Genomic DNA, 17,087 nt, shown 5'->3' with positions numbered 1-17,087 from the left:
TTTCCTTTTGGCTTAGGTGGCGTACTGAGGCCAGCTAATACAGCCGCTGCCTCTCTGGCTAAAACATCCACCTTCTGCTTCTCAGATTTTGGTTTTGCATGGCTTCCTGTAGAAGCCTGTTTTTGCACTTTTGTGCTTCCTGTAGAAGCTGTTATCGGGCTTCCTGTAGAAGCCTTGGTCTTCTCTCCTGTAGTGGCAGGTGTCTTTACATCTACTTGCTTTGATGCAGGGGTTTGATCCTTTTGTTTGCTTGTGGGTGCTGAAGAGGTAATTGGGCTGACGTGGCCTGCCCCAACTTTGTCTCTTCTGCTTTTTGACCTTATTTCTCTTGCTGACAGGATGGGGGAGTCAGCTTTTTCTTCAGCCTCCTTTTCCTCAGCCACCACTTCCTTGTCTTCAGTGCTGGAGGAGCCACTATCTTCGATCAACATTTTAATGTCCCCATCTCGTGTTAGATTCCTAAATGCCTCCCAGGAGAGGGGAACTTTATACGAGTGCAGTGCATCCTCCACAAGAAATTTTATTAACCCATGATGGGCTATCTGATCAGGGATGCCCTGTCTTAGCTTTGTAGCACACTCCATTAGGGACTGCAGGAGATAATAAGGGATGCTTAGTTTTTGCTCTGCAGGGAGGTCAATTTCGTGCCTTAACTCAGTGAGGAGCCGGAAGTGATATGCATATACGATACTGAACCGGCCTTCACAAGTAATATATTTCATAATTTGCAAACTGACTTCGTTCCATGGTGGTGACAGGCTGGTCCTCCTCACCCCGTTTTTATCCTCAGAGAATTCTTCCTCAGGTGTGAAAAACTCCTTCTTTGCTTGCTGGCTCCACTTCCGCTCTTCTTTATCCCACGGCAGACCCATGGGCAGTTCTGTGATTCGACTTATATGCTCTGGGGTGAGTTGGAGGCTGAGACCTCTGAAGCTTACCGTGGCCAGTGTCAGGGATTTAGGCTTCAAGGCCTGCAAGAATTCCTCGGCTACTTCATCATCGTAGCCCTGTAGCTTATCACAAAAAGGCATCCATTGTGCTCTAGTGAAGAGCTCAACCACTGCCGGGTTTCTCCTTAATGTATTTGAATCAGTGGGCTCTCGCCTGATAAACCCACCAAGCATGACGAACACAGTGGTTTTGACCAAAGGCGGTAGATACAAAGGAAATTCGGTCTTAGAGACAGAGCATGCAATGAATTCATAGAACACAGTCTAATTATACTGCTATCCTGTAGAAGCGATAGTATAGGCATGACAATCCAATATCTTTTATGACCAGACTGTGAATAATGACCTTGCCACCTTTGAAAACCAATTGCGGAAGGAGTTTCATGGTTACCTCTTTTCCGCCACCTTTTTTTACGTGAAGACTTCACCTTCCTGTAGAGACTGCTTTCCTGTAGAGACTGCTTCCTGTAGAAACTGTCCCTGTAGAAACTGTTCTTGTAGGAGCAGTGCGCAGACTTCGGGGGGAGATATAGTTGGACAGCGGTCGAGAGGTGCCTTACCAGCGTTCAGGTAGCCGAGAGCTTGGCGTATCAACATGCAGAGGTAATCAGAGGAGCTACTCGAGTTTTGAAGTGAGGTTGATGGATATACACGCTTAATCGAGCCGATTAGATTTTGAATCGGCGCAGCTCGTGGCGCGGGGGGTGAGCTGTCCCCACCGGACCGTTGGGTGACGTCACCCATCATCCGCCTGCACATTCGCTTGCTGCCGCATTCATTCCCACAGATCTGCCGCCGCCCTTTTCGGTTAAACTCGTTTCACGGTTGACGGGACTAATCTTCACGTGCGTGCTACGTGTGTCTTTTGTCATGGCTGCCACCTCATCATCTGACTATCTCTTCACTAGCCGATGTGGCCAGTCAACTGGCCTTACGGCCGCTCAACCATTCACCTTTATGCCATGCAAAACAAATCAAAGTAATATCCATGCGATTTGATGGAGAGAAGGATTAGAACACTTACCTGCGCGCGGCTGCACATGATTTCCAGTTTGTGGACGATGGATTTACCTGCTGCACGCGGCTTACACAGACCCGTAGGCACATGGCTACCGGTTGCTGACGCTGGAGTGGATGGTTTTGCGTTCATGCGCCTGTGTTTTATCTCGGATGGCGGTGCTGTGGACGGTATTCACTCGAGCAGGTTGAACTGTTACAGGATCCCCGCGAGGGGTCTTGTCACAGTCCTTTCTCCTTGGGTGCATGCTGCATGCTGGCGGTTATGGCTTCTCGATCACGATCCCAGCGCTTCTGATGCATAACGCGGATGTGGTATGGCTCTCGGTGCTTGGTTGTTCTTTGACAGATGTTTTTTCACGAGAACTCATTGCTTTGTTGTGCTGCTGCAGGGATCTTGGTTGCATGGCGACGAGGATGGTGGAGCAAGATAATAGCAATGTTCAGGGGTGCCATCAGTGGCATGCATGCATTCAATCCACTCCTCAGTCGCTAGATCTTCATTTGAAACACATTTCGGCCGTCGCAACCTTCTACAGGAAGTTTCCTGTAGAACACAGAGCTTCCTGTAGAAATTTTGCACTTTCCTGTAGAAGATCTGCGTCTTCCTGTAGGAAGACTGTCTGTTCCTGTAGAAAACTGTATCTTCCTGTAGAAGATCCAAATCATGATAAAAATTGCACATACCTTGAAAAACATTGTTATTCTTGGAGGAGGTGTTGATGACATCCTTTGATAGCATGATGAAGGCCCCTGGCTTGGAGTGGAGAGGCTTCTTCTCCTCCATAGAACATCTACATGCAAAACTTTTATTGTGCTTATTGTTTTTTTCTTTTTCTTTTCTCTCTTTTTTTCTTTTTTTTTTTTTTTTTTTTTTGAAAAGATAGCAGGGGCGCCCCAAAGAGGTTTTCACCCTTGCTACCTGCCCTGAGCGCCTCAAAGAGGTTTTCACTCAAGGATCTTTTTTTTAAACTTTCTTCTTTTTTTTTTTTTGAAAGACAATAGGAGCGCCTCAATGAGGTTTTCACCCCTACTGCCTGCCTTGGGCGCCTCAGAGAGGTTTTCACCCATGATATTTATTTTTTCTCTCTTTTTTCTCTTTTTTTTTTTTTTTTTTTTTTTTTTTCTCTTCAGGGTATGCCCAAAGTGGAGGCAGAACCCTTCTCTATGACCAAAACAGATTTCTCCATAGTGCTGATAAACTTTTGTCTTGAGAGAGGTCTTCTGTAGATCTTCAATCGGTGCCCATTGACAAGCATGGGAATGGCTTCCTCATCAATGGTTCGAATGAGGACAGATCCATTGTCATGGCACTGCTCCACTACATATGGTCCTAGCCATCTGGTTCTCAACTTCCCCTTGAAATATTTGAATCTGGAGTCATACAACAAAGCCCAATCTCCCGGCTGGAATTGCTTGTCATGGAGATGTTGGTCATGCCACACCTTTCTCTGAAGTTGAACCACTTCTGAGTGAAGGAGGGCCTGCATGCGGTGCTCATCCAGTCCATTCAGCTGCAATAACCTTTCTTGCTGTGCATGGCTGAGATCTAGGTCCAGCTGAGCTGCCATCCTCAAAGTGTTATACTCAAACTCGATGGACAGCAAAGCTTTCTTCCCATAGACCAGCTCATAAGGTGTGAAGCCGGTGGTGGTCTTCCAAGTGGTGTTGTAAGCCCATGTGGCCTCAACCAAGCGATCTGCCCAGTCCTTTCTGCTGCTGCTCACCACTTTGGTCAAGATCCCTTCTAATGCTCTATTGGTGACTTCCACCTGCCCATTTGCTTGAGGGTGATAGGGGGTGGAAGTCCTGTGCTTGATCTTGTGATGAGCTAGAAGATCTTTAATCAAGTTGGATGTGAACTGGCTCCCCTGATCGGTCACCAGCTCTCTTGGGTAGCCAAACTTGTAGAAGATGTTCTCTCTTAAGAACTCGACCACCTTCTCTTCGGTTGCTGCTTTGATTGCTTTAGTCTCTGCCCACTTTGTCAAGTAGTCAGTACACACAATGATGTAGGATCTCTACCTCGAAGAGGGATTGATTGGACCCACAAAGTCCATGCCACACTTCTCAAATGGCTCAAGAGTCACTTGAGGTTGGAGAGGCATCTCATCCTTTTGGGTCGGTTTCCCCATTCTTTGGCATTGGTCACACTGGCTGACATATCTTCTGACATCTTGATGAAGTGTGGGCCAATAGTAGCCTGCCTGCAGGATCTTGAAGGCAGTTCTCTTTGCTGCAAAATGTCCTCCACAAGGCCCATCATGACAGGTGAGGAGGATGTCAAAGACTTCCTCTTCCCTTACACAACGCCTTAAGATCTGATCGGGGCCAAGCTTGAACATATTTCCCCCGATCCATGTAAATGAGGCACTCTTTCTGATGATTTTGCTCTTCTCTTTTGAAGAGAGGTGTGGAGGAAACTGAGCTGAGACAAGGTAGTTTGCTATATCAGCAAACCATGGAGAGAGTACTGAGATAGCAAACAGATGCTCATCAGGCATCTGGTCATCCACCGTCCCATCTTCATCTGCAGACAAATCCAATCTAGACAAGAAGTCAGCAACAACATTTTCTCTCCCTAGTTTATCAACAATGGTTAGATCAAACTGCTGCAATAAAAGTAACCATCTAATAATACGAGCATTCACATCTGGTTTATTCATCAAATATCTAATAGCAGCATGGTCAGTATGTACAAAAGTCTGGTAACCAGTAATATAATGTCGGAACTTGTTCAGTGCATGGACTACAACTAAGAACTCTTTCTCGGTTACAGTGTAATTCAGCTCTGCTTTGGACAAGTTTTTGCTGACAAAGTAAATGGCATATGGAAGTTTTTCCTCAACTTGTCCTAAAGCTGCACCTATGGCTTTGTTCGAGGCATCAGTGTGGATGTGGAAAGGTAGGGCCCAGTTTGGACCTCTCAAGATTGGTGCTGACACCAACTTGTCCTTTAACTCATTCAAACTCCTCTGACAATCGTCAGTCCACTTAAACTCCACATCTTTTGCCAACAGACCAAACAATGGTGAGGCTAACTTGCTGAAGTCCTTAATGAATCTCCGGTAGTATCCTGCTAATCCCAAGAAACTCCGGACATCCCTTACTTTTTGAGGAGGTGGAACCCTCTTGATGAGAGCAATTTTGCTGGGATCCACCTGCAATCCTTGGGAAGAAACAGTATGGCCTAGCACGGTCCCTTCAGTCATTAGGAATTCACATTTCTCAGGACTAAGGGACAAGTTCATCTCGGTGCATTTGGTTAGGACTTTCCCCAAGTTGGACAATGCTTCCTGGAAGTTGGCCCCATAAGGAGTAAAGTCATCCATGTATATTTCTACTGCATCATGGACCAACTCCGAGAAGATGCTCAAGACAGCTCTCTGAAAAGTAGCAGGAGCATTGCATAGCCCAAAGGGAAGGACTCGGTAGGCAAAGGTACCCCAAGGACAAGTGAAGGTGGTCTTATCTTGGTCTTCCGGGCTGATTTGGATTTGATTGTACCCGCTAAACCCATCCAGGAAAGAGAAGAACTTCTTTCCTGCCAGTCCATCCAACACTTGATCTATGAAAGGTAGAGGGAAATGGTCTTTCTTGGTAGCTTTGTTCAGCTCACGGTAATCTACACAGATCCTCCACTTCCCATTCTTCTTGGGAACCAACACTAGAGGGGACACCCATTCACTATCTGAGATGGGGTAGATGAATCCGGCATCCAACAGTTTTTGCAATTCTTCCTTGACAATGTCTTTAAGGGCTGGATTCATTCTCCTCTGAGGTTGCCTAACCGGTTTACAGTCCTCTTTGATGTATATATGATGAGTACAGACCGAGGGATGGACTCCTTTCATCTCCTTATAGCTCCAAGCAAAAGCATCTAGGTGGCTGGCCAACAGGTTGCACAGCTCCTTTTCCTGAGAAGGAGATAGGGAGGAGCTGATTTTCAATGCTCTCTCAGGGCCGAACTCCACATTCTTAACTCTGGGAATGACAGGGTTGGTTGTACAAATATCCACTAAGGTGCTAGCTTGGGCATCCTCCACCAATCTTTCTAAAGGTAGGGCACTGGTAGGTGGGTTTTGGATCAAGTTCTCGATCAAATCATCCTCGGTTGGGGGATTTCTTCTATTGGTTTCTATGGTACACAGAGGTGCTGAATACACCTCGTCTTCCTCTCCTTCCTCTAACCAGAGTGGTAAATCATGCTCTAAAGAAGGTTGGGCAGGAGGGTATAGGACAAGTTGCTTGGACATAGGACCATTTTTGATGGTCATATTTCCGGCATGACAACTGATATAGGCATCTGCAGTGGCTAACCAAGGCCTTCCCAAAATGAGGGGATATCCAGTAAGCTTTGCCTTTGGTTGCAGAACCAGGAAGTCTGCAGGATACTCCCAAGAGTCAATAGAGACCAAGACATCCTCCACAATCCCTTCGGGAGTCACAGTGGAGCGATCTGCTAATTGCAGTACTGTCGAGGTCTTCCTCAAGGAACCTTGAAGATTGAGCTTGAGCATGGTATCCCTGGTCATTACATTAATGGCAGCCCCCAGATCAATCAGGGTGTGGGGTATGATGGTGCCATTGATGTGGACATCTACTACAGGACTTCCAGGATCTAAGTACTTTGGGCAGATGACTTGTCCTAGCATAAGGTCAGACAGTTGTCCTATGACATTGATAGTTGAAGCATCTTTCTTCCGTCTGCCTGGATGTTTGAAACACTTCTCCTTAACCAGCTTGTTATAGATTGGCACATCCTTGATGGCCTGGAGAAGGGGTATCTTCACACACAACTGCTTGAGCTCTCCCAGAAGCTCATCTTCTTCTGGGTTGGGTTGTGTGGTGGCTGTAAGTCTCTGAGGAAAGGGTGGAATAGGCTTTGGTTCACTCTCCTGATGGTTTTCCTCATCCTCTGGGGGAGGAGGTTGGCGATCTGGAAGAGTCTTTCCAGATCTAAGATTTATCTCCTGGATCTCCACAGCATAGGTAGGGCATGAGGTTTCCCCAGTATATACCTGCTGAGCCTGTCTATTGTTGGGGTTCAGGTTCGGTTGAGCAGGCATCTGAGGTTGCCTTGGAGGAGCAGGAGGTAAAGGCTGAGGTTGAACTGGTGGTGGAGGCAAAATGGCAGGAGGAGTGTTGTATTGGGGCCTCCACCCCGACTGAGGAGCACTCCATTGAGGCTGCGACTGGGTATGTGAGTGATATGGATGAGAAGGAGGTTGAGTAGGGTACTGAGGTGGATAAGACCATGGAGGAGGCATGGACCATGAAGGGTGAGCAGGGGGACCCCAGGAAGGCATAGGAGTTGACTGGTTGGGGTTGTAATAAGCTTGAGATGCCCCTTGCATCCCCTGCTGATAAGGTCTAGATCCTTGAGGCCTCCTTTGGTTGATGAAGTAAAGAGGTTCAGTGGGGGCTTCGGTCCCTTGGTACATGGCTTTAAACCCAGGTAAGGTTGGACACTGATTTGTTGGGTGGTCCTCCTCACAAACGAAACACACTTCAACCGAATGCAATGGACATTCGTTCTTAGGGTGTCTTCTGGTGCACCTAGGACAGAAGACAGCCAAGGCTCTCTCAGCTTCTTCTTTCTTCTGCTGGATCCTGAATGTGTCCAGCTGCATGGCAATGGTCTGTCTCACCTCACTCTTAAGATCTTCTAATTGGTTTGTAAACTCATGTTTGGAGAAAGGGACACCAGTGGAGAGGAGATTTCCTCTACCTCGTTTTCTAGCTGCCCTGGAATGATTTCGAAACACAGTCTTGATGTCCTCATAAGGCAGTTGGTAAATGTCCCCCCCAGCTAACATGTGAAGGGTGTCTAAGAGATCTTCAGGGACTCCTCGGAGTAGAACCAACTTGAGAGATTCAGGGTCAAGTGTGCACCTGGCCCGTTTATAGCTAAGTTGGAACCTCTCCTCATAATCCTCTAAAGACTCATCATTCCCCATGGTCATTCGAAAGATCTCCCCCTTGGTTTCCTTGGACCTACAATAATCCCTATACTTGGTATTGAAGGCTTGCTGCATCTGAGCCCAAGTGGCTATGCTATTCCCAGGTAATCCCATGAACCAGCGTAGGGCTGCATCCTTAAGAGTGGAAGGGAAAAGCTTCAGCTTTTGCTCATCTTCAGTATAGTCATAGGTTCTACAAAGGACAGCAAACTCAAACAAGAAGGTATCAGGATCCTCAGTGGTCAATCCATGGAAGTGAGGCAAGGCGGAGGGGCTAATGTTTTTCATTTTCATATCTCCATTGGTATCTCGGATGGGGAAAGCTCCTTCTATTCTCTCATCTTCTCTCCTATTATCAGCCATGGCTTCAGATGGAGTGGTCTCTAACTCTTCTTCTTCTATAGGGTCTGGGTATATCTCAGGATGTTCACCTATAGGTTCCTCTGGGTCACTGTCACCAAAGAAGAGAGAAGGGTGACTCAGTGATGTGGTGGGGGTGTTTGGTAGGAATTTGCCTGATCTATCTCGGTTCCTACGAGGCATGAAATGGAAAGGACTTTTCTTTTTTTTTTTGAGTGCTTTTGCTTTTTCTTTGGTACCTGCAAAACTAAAACAAAGTGATCTACAACTAACTATATTGCTCAAATGAAATTGCAGAATTGGAAAGCTAATCTAGGAAAGCAAGAAAAATTAGTCTAGGAAAGCAAGAAATATTAATCTAGGAAAGCAGGAAATGCTAATCTAGGAAAGCAGGAAATGCTAATCTATGAAAGCAAGAAATGCTATTCTAGGAAAGCAGGAAATGCTAAGCTACTTTTGCAGAATGGAAATGAAATAAACTACTGAGCAGAAGTAAGAGTACGAAAGTAGAAGAAAAGCAACAATTACTAATACTCTGACGCTTCCCCGGCAATGGCGCCAAAAAGATGGTGAGCTCCAGTATTGTAGCAATAATGCTACAACTCCTGGGGCTTCCTGTCTCTCATTTTATCAACCCGGTAGTTCGTACAAACTTGGAAGCGACGGCGCTATATGCACAAGTACTACCTCTTGTCGCAGCTGTCACTTGGTTAGCTGGCACAAGTCCGCTAGGGCTCAAGCCAACTTCTATAGGCTCTCAGAAGAAGCTTGCTAATTGATGGACGAAAGCTAATCTCAAAGGAAAGCTACTCTACTTGACAAAAATGAACTGAAAGCAAATCAAAGCATGTAAACCTAGGAAACCCTAATTTAACTAGTCTAACCTCTATAATGCAAGAAATGTGAATGAAACTTCTACCAATGCTGTTGTTACCTCTAATAGGTGCAAATGCATGGATCTAAACTACTTGCATCATGAAAGATATGTTTTTGTATTTTTCCTTTAAGTGTGTGGAATGATGGTGATCTTGTGCTAACTAGGGTTTGGTTGTGCAGATGGGATGAAGAAGGAAGGAAAGCGTGGGACAGGTTGGGAAGGCTAGGAGAGGTCCCTAGGGATCCTTAGCATCCATCCACAGAGGTTCCTCGCATTCAGATGCTCAGCAACCGAGAGAGTGGCCTTCTACATGATGGCTGTGGAGGATCCTACAGGATACTCTGTTTTCTACAGGATGTCTACAAATGGCTACAGGATGACCTACCGTGAGTGTTTGGAGTGATGGAGGAGTGATGGAATGGTAGGGGGAGATGTGTAAGGTAGGAATGAGGCTGGTGATGGCTGTAGAAGTGGAGGAATAGGATAGGGAGTGAATGTAGGGAGTAGGTTGGAAGATAGAGGGCTAGGTCAATGAAAGGGCTAGAGAATGGGAGTACGTGAGGAGTGAAAGACTTTGGGAGATAACAGAGCGGAGCAGGGGTCAAAGATATGGCTGCATGCGTGATCAAGATGGAGGACGAAGTGATGGAACGAGGGAGAGCAGTGTAAGTGAAACAAATGCTTATGACTGTCACTCAACCAAAAATGCATCAACCTAAACTACCTATGCTTGTGAATTCAATGAACAGCAATCTAAACGTGAAGGAGAATGTGCATGAAGTTGTGATGAAGGTGTGTGGTGCAGGTGTGAATGGCAAGGAAGCATCTAACGTAACGTGACTGTGTTTGCAGCAATCATGGAATGAAGAAATGCGTATTTTTGGTGGCTAGTCATGGACTGCACTCCAATCCCAGATGAGACGGCAGTGAGCCTTAACAACCTTTTTGTTGGAGCTCCAATCGATTATATCTATCCTCTGCTACACTAAGCAAGTGGAAACAAATTCAACATAAGCAACTCCTATCTAACTCATGAAAAAGACCAACTTAACAACCTATAATTCGAATTGCATGTGTAAATGAAAAGCTCAAAGTGCTGAAATGAAATGGAAACAACACTACAGCAGAGGGGACCTATGGCTCTCAGGTTGGGCCCTAACCTGAGAGCTATAGTCTCCTTAAGAAAAACTCAGAACTAGATCACAAACTGCCTTCTTTATTCATAACTGATATCATGCCAAATTGGCTTACAAAAAGGAACGAAAACTGAACTGTGCTCCAAAATTACAATAGCAATACGAGAGTTTCAACAACCTATCTAAGGCTAAGGCCTCCATACTTATACAAAAATGATGATCCAACAAGTGTCCTTCATTTTAGGAGCTCGGCTGTCCAACTAGAGTTTAACTGCTGATCCTGTAGGATGGTCATAATTGCTGTTCCTGTAGAGCAGTTTATAACTGTTGTTCCTGTAGGACAGCTGGCTGCTTCTTAAGCTCGGAGGGGAGATGGATTGGAGCTCGGAGTTCTTGGTGGGAATCACGAGGAATGTCCCAAGACCGTGGACATCCTCTCCTAAAAACCAGCAGTGCCACCTCATTGTCTCCTTATCTCCTTTTTCATTGTCTTTTGCTCCCTTTTAATGCCAAAACCTGGAATCATAATGCATTAGTCACGTAGAGAGAGTGCCTACCCTTCTTCCTACAAACAACATGAATAAACTAAGAAATGCATGCATAAGCAATAAAAATGAATGGTTTGAGCAAGTAGAATAGGCCAAAATGAGCCCAAATTGTACCAAAATTGGGGCTCATCACAAAGCATGAGGGGGATGAATGACAAAATCCCTTCCAACATATTTATGGCATGCTCCTAATGGAATGCAACTGATCGAGCGAGATGGGACACCTAAAAATGAAATGCAAAAAAGAGTTTTGATCTCTGACGGAGGGATGACCAGACCGACTCTAACACACTCAAAAGTCACAAAGCCTTCCAAAATGTTTATGATAGTGGGGTCTCAAGATGTTGGAATAAAAATAGTAAAGGTATGAAAGGATGGTTATAATGAGGGTACTAGGGCCATGTCCTAGAAAAACTAGCAACGTTTCTGGTAACCATTCAAAATCATCTCCAGGTGCAGGTGCTCCCGCACCTGCCACCTCTAGTAAGATGCCATAATTTTTTGCCACTAAACTATCCTCATCTAGTGTGGGTGATAGAATATTAGCTGTTGGGTATCAACCGCAGATCTGGATCCCCTACCAAGAGTTGGGAGACTCAAAGAGGACCGCAATAATATTTGGTCTAAGCCTTTCCCCTTCACAGGTTTCTTCTCACCACTAGCTTTGTGACACTGGATTATGGAGAATTTAAAGTTCCATAAAAGACAACATTCTATGTTTCAAATGAGAATGACCAAGGGGGGTTATTTGGATGCCTACCCCCAAGGTCCTAACTTAGACTATAATTTCTTTTGTGGCCCCGTGATGGGGGAAATTAATGTATTTAAGTTAGGTTATTTTTTAAGAGGTTCTAAGTGTGGGACGATGGCCCAAAAATCATGTGAATTAGGGTGTGAAAATGGTGAAGTTAATGTAGTCTATACTTGGCATTTTGATTCCCTCGGATCATTTTGGGTGCAAGGGGAAGAGCATATTAATCAACTAATAACTAAGTTAAATTCTTGTGTGTGGGGTGTAGTGGGTGAAAAGTGTCAAATGGAAATCACAAATGTTTAACATATTTTAGAGATGTGGACATCGTCGAGTCCGTTACTTTCTAATCTAATTAAATTATGTGTGTTGTACCTTACAAGAAAGAAAATATGTGTGTATGATAGGACACTTACTTTCCTCCTATCACACTATGTGGTTTTAACCTCTAATACTATAGCGAGATGAAAATGGAATTTCAAGATGTTTTTGATCCCCCTATATTGTTATGTGCACAATGAACAAAGATACTCCAACATTTACTAGCTCCACTTCTAGTCCCAACACTACAATTGGTTAGCAAAAAAGAAAGGTGATCCACATGGAAAAAAATTTATATTCTTCTATACTAGTGGTTAATTTAAATTAAAAATAACCTAAGTTGCTAAAACATGCAGGAGTTGGGGCAGTTCATTACTAATTTCTCTATGCATGTTAGAGGTACAATTTGTCTTGTGTTTTACAATGAATTTTAGAGTGTACATTACACTATCAATTGAATCGAACAAATTCCATTTTTCATGGTACTTTTCATTATATGAAACACATTTCTATGTTTGAACACAAGGCACATAAATGATTTTGAATCGAGGTGAAGACATGTTTGAGGGGAAGATAAGAAATTCAAATAGTATATATATATATATCTATATATATATATATATATATAAGTTTACTCAAGAAGTGAAGTTCTAAAGTATGGAAATGGTTTAATTTTCCATTAATAAATATTTGATACGGTCGCCAAGGTGTTGTCAAAATTCTACTACAAACATTGGAGTGAAATAAGTATTAAAATTAAGCATAATGTAATGCAACATACACGTGAAAGGTTCCCAAACACACAATTTAGTGAAGATATGACTAAGGCTATGAGGAGGAGGCGAGAGACACAATAGGCCAATCATGTTCTTTGTCCTTTACTTTTTCTATTTCATTATGTATCTTTGTTGAATTTTGTAGCCTTCATTTTCTACGTTCTAAGAAAATCTAGGGAATTCATCAATAATCACGATGAACATGAAAAAAATAAACAAACCAATAGATATTGATAAAGATGTATAGATCAACATGATCAATATTTTTTAAAAGGATGATGAGATCTCCTATGAGAAGGCAGCATGAGAAGAGGATCCTCAAAAACCATAGGAAAAGGTTGTTAAGAAGATAAATAATCTATAATTCATTGACTTCTCAATTGAAATTTGTTTATGACCCATTTTCGATTAGTTGTTTTATTTCTACATAACCAATATAAAATAATACCATACTTTCTTAGTTAAGTAGTTTCTTAAGTTTTTTTTTTTTTGTAACTAGAGGAATCAGAAACTAGGTTGGGCTTGTACTTGCATAACACGGGGTCGATTATGATCACTACCAATATACATCTGGGGCCTATGACCTATCATCTTCTTCGTCAACTGAACTACTTCCAAGGGATTTGAACCTTGGATCTCTTAGTTTGCACAATACTTCATATCATGATGATTATGAACTGAGTTGCACCCCATGGACTTTAGCTTTTTATTATTTATTTCAATATGATTATCACATTAATTTAGGATCTACATTCACACTCCTACATCATACTTTTTATTTGACAAACTATTTTAGTACCGTTGACCTACTTGTGTCTCCATTTTTTTGGCATTAATAAAATTATCTTAACACATATATAGGAATGAATTAACACACACACCAAAAGTACACATTCAACAATCAAACAAGAAGGTCATCAATTTGAGGCCACTTTGTCATCTTGTCGATCTAATCTCATTTATGATAAGTATCCATGAAAAATAATAGATAGTAATTAGGTGTTGTTACACTTGCTTAATATATGTCATTAACAAAGTTTTGGTTGTCTTATTGCATAAATTTGAATGATCTTAGATACAATCCAACTAAGGATGAAATGGAGTATCCCTTCTAGAAGGTTTATGAAACAATGGTGGTAATTTATTTTGTGTTAATTTTTAACTTATATATGGTTAGAAATTGTATTTAATTGATTCAATTACTATTATATTATTCTAAACCAATTGTGATGAATTTATTTATGCAATTTGTTATTTTTTTTCCAATGAGAACCTTATAGAAAACCCTTTGAGTACTTCCCCTTGATCTAAAAAAGGTAAATGGGATAAATCGTCAACATAGATAATGAAAACTAAGTTTCCCAAGGGAATAAAGAGCCAAACTTATGGCCCCACAATTCTAAGAGGATTCATGTTCAAGTCTAATATAAATTCAACTAACTCTCGAGGCTCAAAATATGTACAACTCATTACATCTATAAATTTTAGAATTTTTTATTTTATTGAGCTTGTGTTGCTTTACTATGTTCTTACAAAGTGAAGATGAAGATGGAATTAATTATAGTTCAATAAACTTATAATTTATTAGATTAACCATGTTATATGTACATATATTTTTTTCATGGTATAATTTTATATGTAAGTTGGTTGAAATTTCTCCATGGTGTAGTATAACACTTGTTATAGGTTGAATGGAAGCTTAATGATAACAAGGTTTTGGTGGGTAGACAGTTTGTCCAGGAAATCATGGATTTGTAGACATAATCATGGAGTCAGAGCCTACTAACTTCCCAGAAAGCCCTAGTCACATGGGTATATTCCTCTCTAATGTAGATTTCAAACAATATTGGGTGCTCGAAGGACAATTATCTGGGTTTTAGGACAAGGAAATGATAACTTCTGGTGGAATTACCCCAAGGGAATTGTCGATTTCTAGTCTAGATTTTGGAAGTATTGGGCCTTTTTATTTTGGTTTAAATTTGGGTTCATTATTGCCCCCCTCCCCAATTTAATTTTTGTTTTGAAACCAACAGGGTTAATTTATCAGTCCCCCCTCTTTCTGGAGGTTCAAATTTCTCTACTTCGGGGTCATTGACTGGTGGATATAACACACCCATATTGTTTTCTCTCTGGGCGGGGACACATTACCCTGCTCGGTCATGGAAGGAAGATTTCCCTCATCCGTTGTGGGGTTTGTATTAAAGGTTGAATAAGTATCAAATGGTTTCCATCCCACAATAAGTAACCTCTTAAGGAAATTCTCAGTGGATGGGGATGGTGGTGTTCTTCTAGGGACTACAGTTTTTAGGCAGCAAGATAGGGAAGGTGAGGGTGGCGAAGACACAATCACTGGCTAAAGTTTCATCTAGATCTGGTCCCAAAATAGAAAAGGATATGGTTTTGAGATGTGAAAATTTCCCTGCTGCCTATAATCTTAGTTTGGGAGTCGACGTCGAGATGGAGTAGGTCGAAGCATTGGTAGAGAAGACTTTGGCAAGCAAGGATAGAGGGAGGAAGTTCCACATTGGGACTCTACAAGAATGGCTTCAAGTGAAAATTGTCAAAAAGGTAAATACTCCTCTTTAGATATTCATGCTTGCTAAAGGGTGGATACAATTAAACTTCATCTCTCATGAGGAGGCTGAAGAAATCGCTAAGGTTGTTTGGTCAATTTATTATACTCATGTTTCGTTTAAATTTTGGATGCCATTATTCGACGCAATGTGGGAAAGGCTCAATGTAGTTCCTATATGGGTTTAGTTTCCTAGACTACCATCAAATATATGGAATGAAAAGAGCTTCAAGGAACTTGGAAATAGCCTTAGGGTCTCCCTTAAAGCGAACTGTTCTTTTAAAGAAACCAAGGATATGTCCATTGCTTGGATACTCGTTAGCTTCGATCTACGAAATGACCTTCATAAAACCATTAATATTGGAAAATTTTATGAGTGGCTTCAAATCCTTAACTATGAAGTGGTATCGTTTAGTTGTAGACAATGCCATAAATATGGGAATACAATTTAACACTATATTCTCCCCTTCAAAAAAGGCATGTTGCAGGGGTGTAAAGAAGAAGATGAAGATGGCTTAGGTGTTGCATTTGGCAGTGAGCTCGAAGGGTGGGGTGTTGGAACCTAGAGTGGAGGATCTAAACATGGAGGCACCACCTTCCTTTGAGATGTCGGACTCTAGGTCGTTGGCTCAGGGTCAGACCGATGGTGATGGGTTTCCTCCTCAAGCTTCTGGTGGGATGTCTTCTCCAGTTTCGCATCCACCAGGTTCTCCCTCTCTCCTTCCAATTGTTTCTTCCCTTTCTATTTATATATCGATTGTGGGGTATGATTGGGATCAATTGTCTGGGGGATATGGATTGTTGTGTCACAATCTATTTCAAGGTTTTCCTCTTCTCAGTGTATTTGTCTTATTCCCTCTTTGTCGATGGTGTTGTCATTCCCGAGAACCTCTATATCCTCTAGTTTTTTTTATTCCTCTAGGGATATTGATGTTGGATAAATTATATATAAGCTTCATTCTAGACAGATTTACCCCTCTTCTAAAGGTTCGCCTAGTGGCTTAAGAAAAATTGTGCTTTACTTTTAGAAGTCTCGCGGGCAATCAACCTTGTCTAAGGCGAAATATAAATCCAAAAAAGAGATGGTTAATGGTAGGAAATTATCCATTATTGGGGTGCTTAGATCATTAAATGCCTAGGGCATGGTGTCCTAATGAAATTTTTATCATTCAACTATATAGGAGTGGCAAGTTCCTCTAAAAACCTTATGTTGAAGAGGTTGGTTAAGGTTGATGGTATGTATGTTATTTTCCTCTAGGAAACCCTGGGGGCTGGGGAGATTATCTCAGAGCCTCTGGAATCAATTCTAGGAGGGTGGTGTTTTATTGCTTCGGATGTCAGTGGTGATTATGGGGGTCTTGTTGTTGGTTGGGATACATGTAATGTTTCTATTCTAAATTTTAGGACTATTAATTATGTGTTGGGGCTTGAAATTTTATCTTAAGAGCTAAGAGCATCCCCCATACGTATTGATATCTATGGTACTTTTGAAGGTTCAGTGGAATTCTGGAATCATTTTTCTGATTTGAAGGTTTTGGAAGATGAAAATCTATTCATTGGAGGGGATTTAAACTTCTCCATGGGCACTGATAAGTCTTGGGGGCCAAAGTCAAAGTAGATAACCTCTCTAAATTCTTTACCAGCAAGCTTATGGGTAAAAAATTGTTGGATATAGAGCTTCCAAAGTTAAAACCTTCTTAGAGAAACCACCGTGTTGGGGAGGATAGAATTTCTAAAAGAATTGATATACTTTTAGTGGTGGAAGTGATGGTGGATCAATATTCATTAGTGGATTGGGCCCAGGGTTGAGTCTAAC

Source organism: Pinus tabuliformis, chromosome 4_2 (assembly GCF_031772625.1).
Source record: "Pinus tabuliformis cultivar Carrire ecotype Pingquan chromosome 4_2, CPIR1, whole genome shotgun sequence".
NCBI classification, from domain to species: Eukaryota; Viridiplantae; Streptophyta; class Pinopsida; order Pinales; family Pinaceae; genus Pinus; species Pinus tabuliformis.
The sequence above is the reverse complement of the archived record's forward strand: the minus strand, read 5'-3'. Positions refer to the sequence as shown.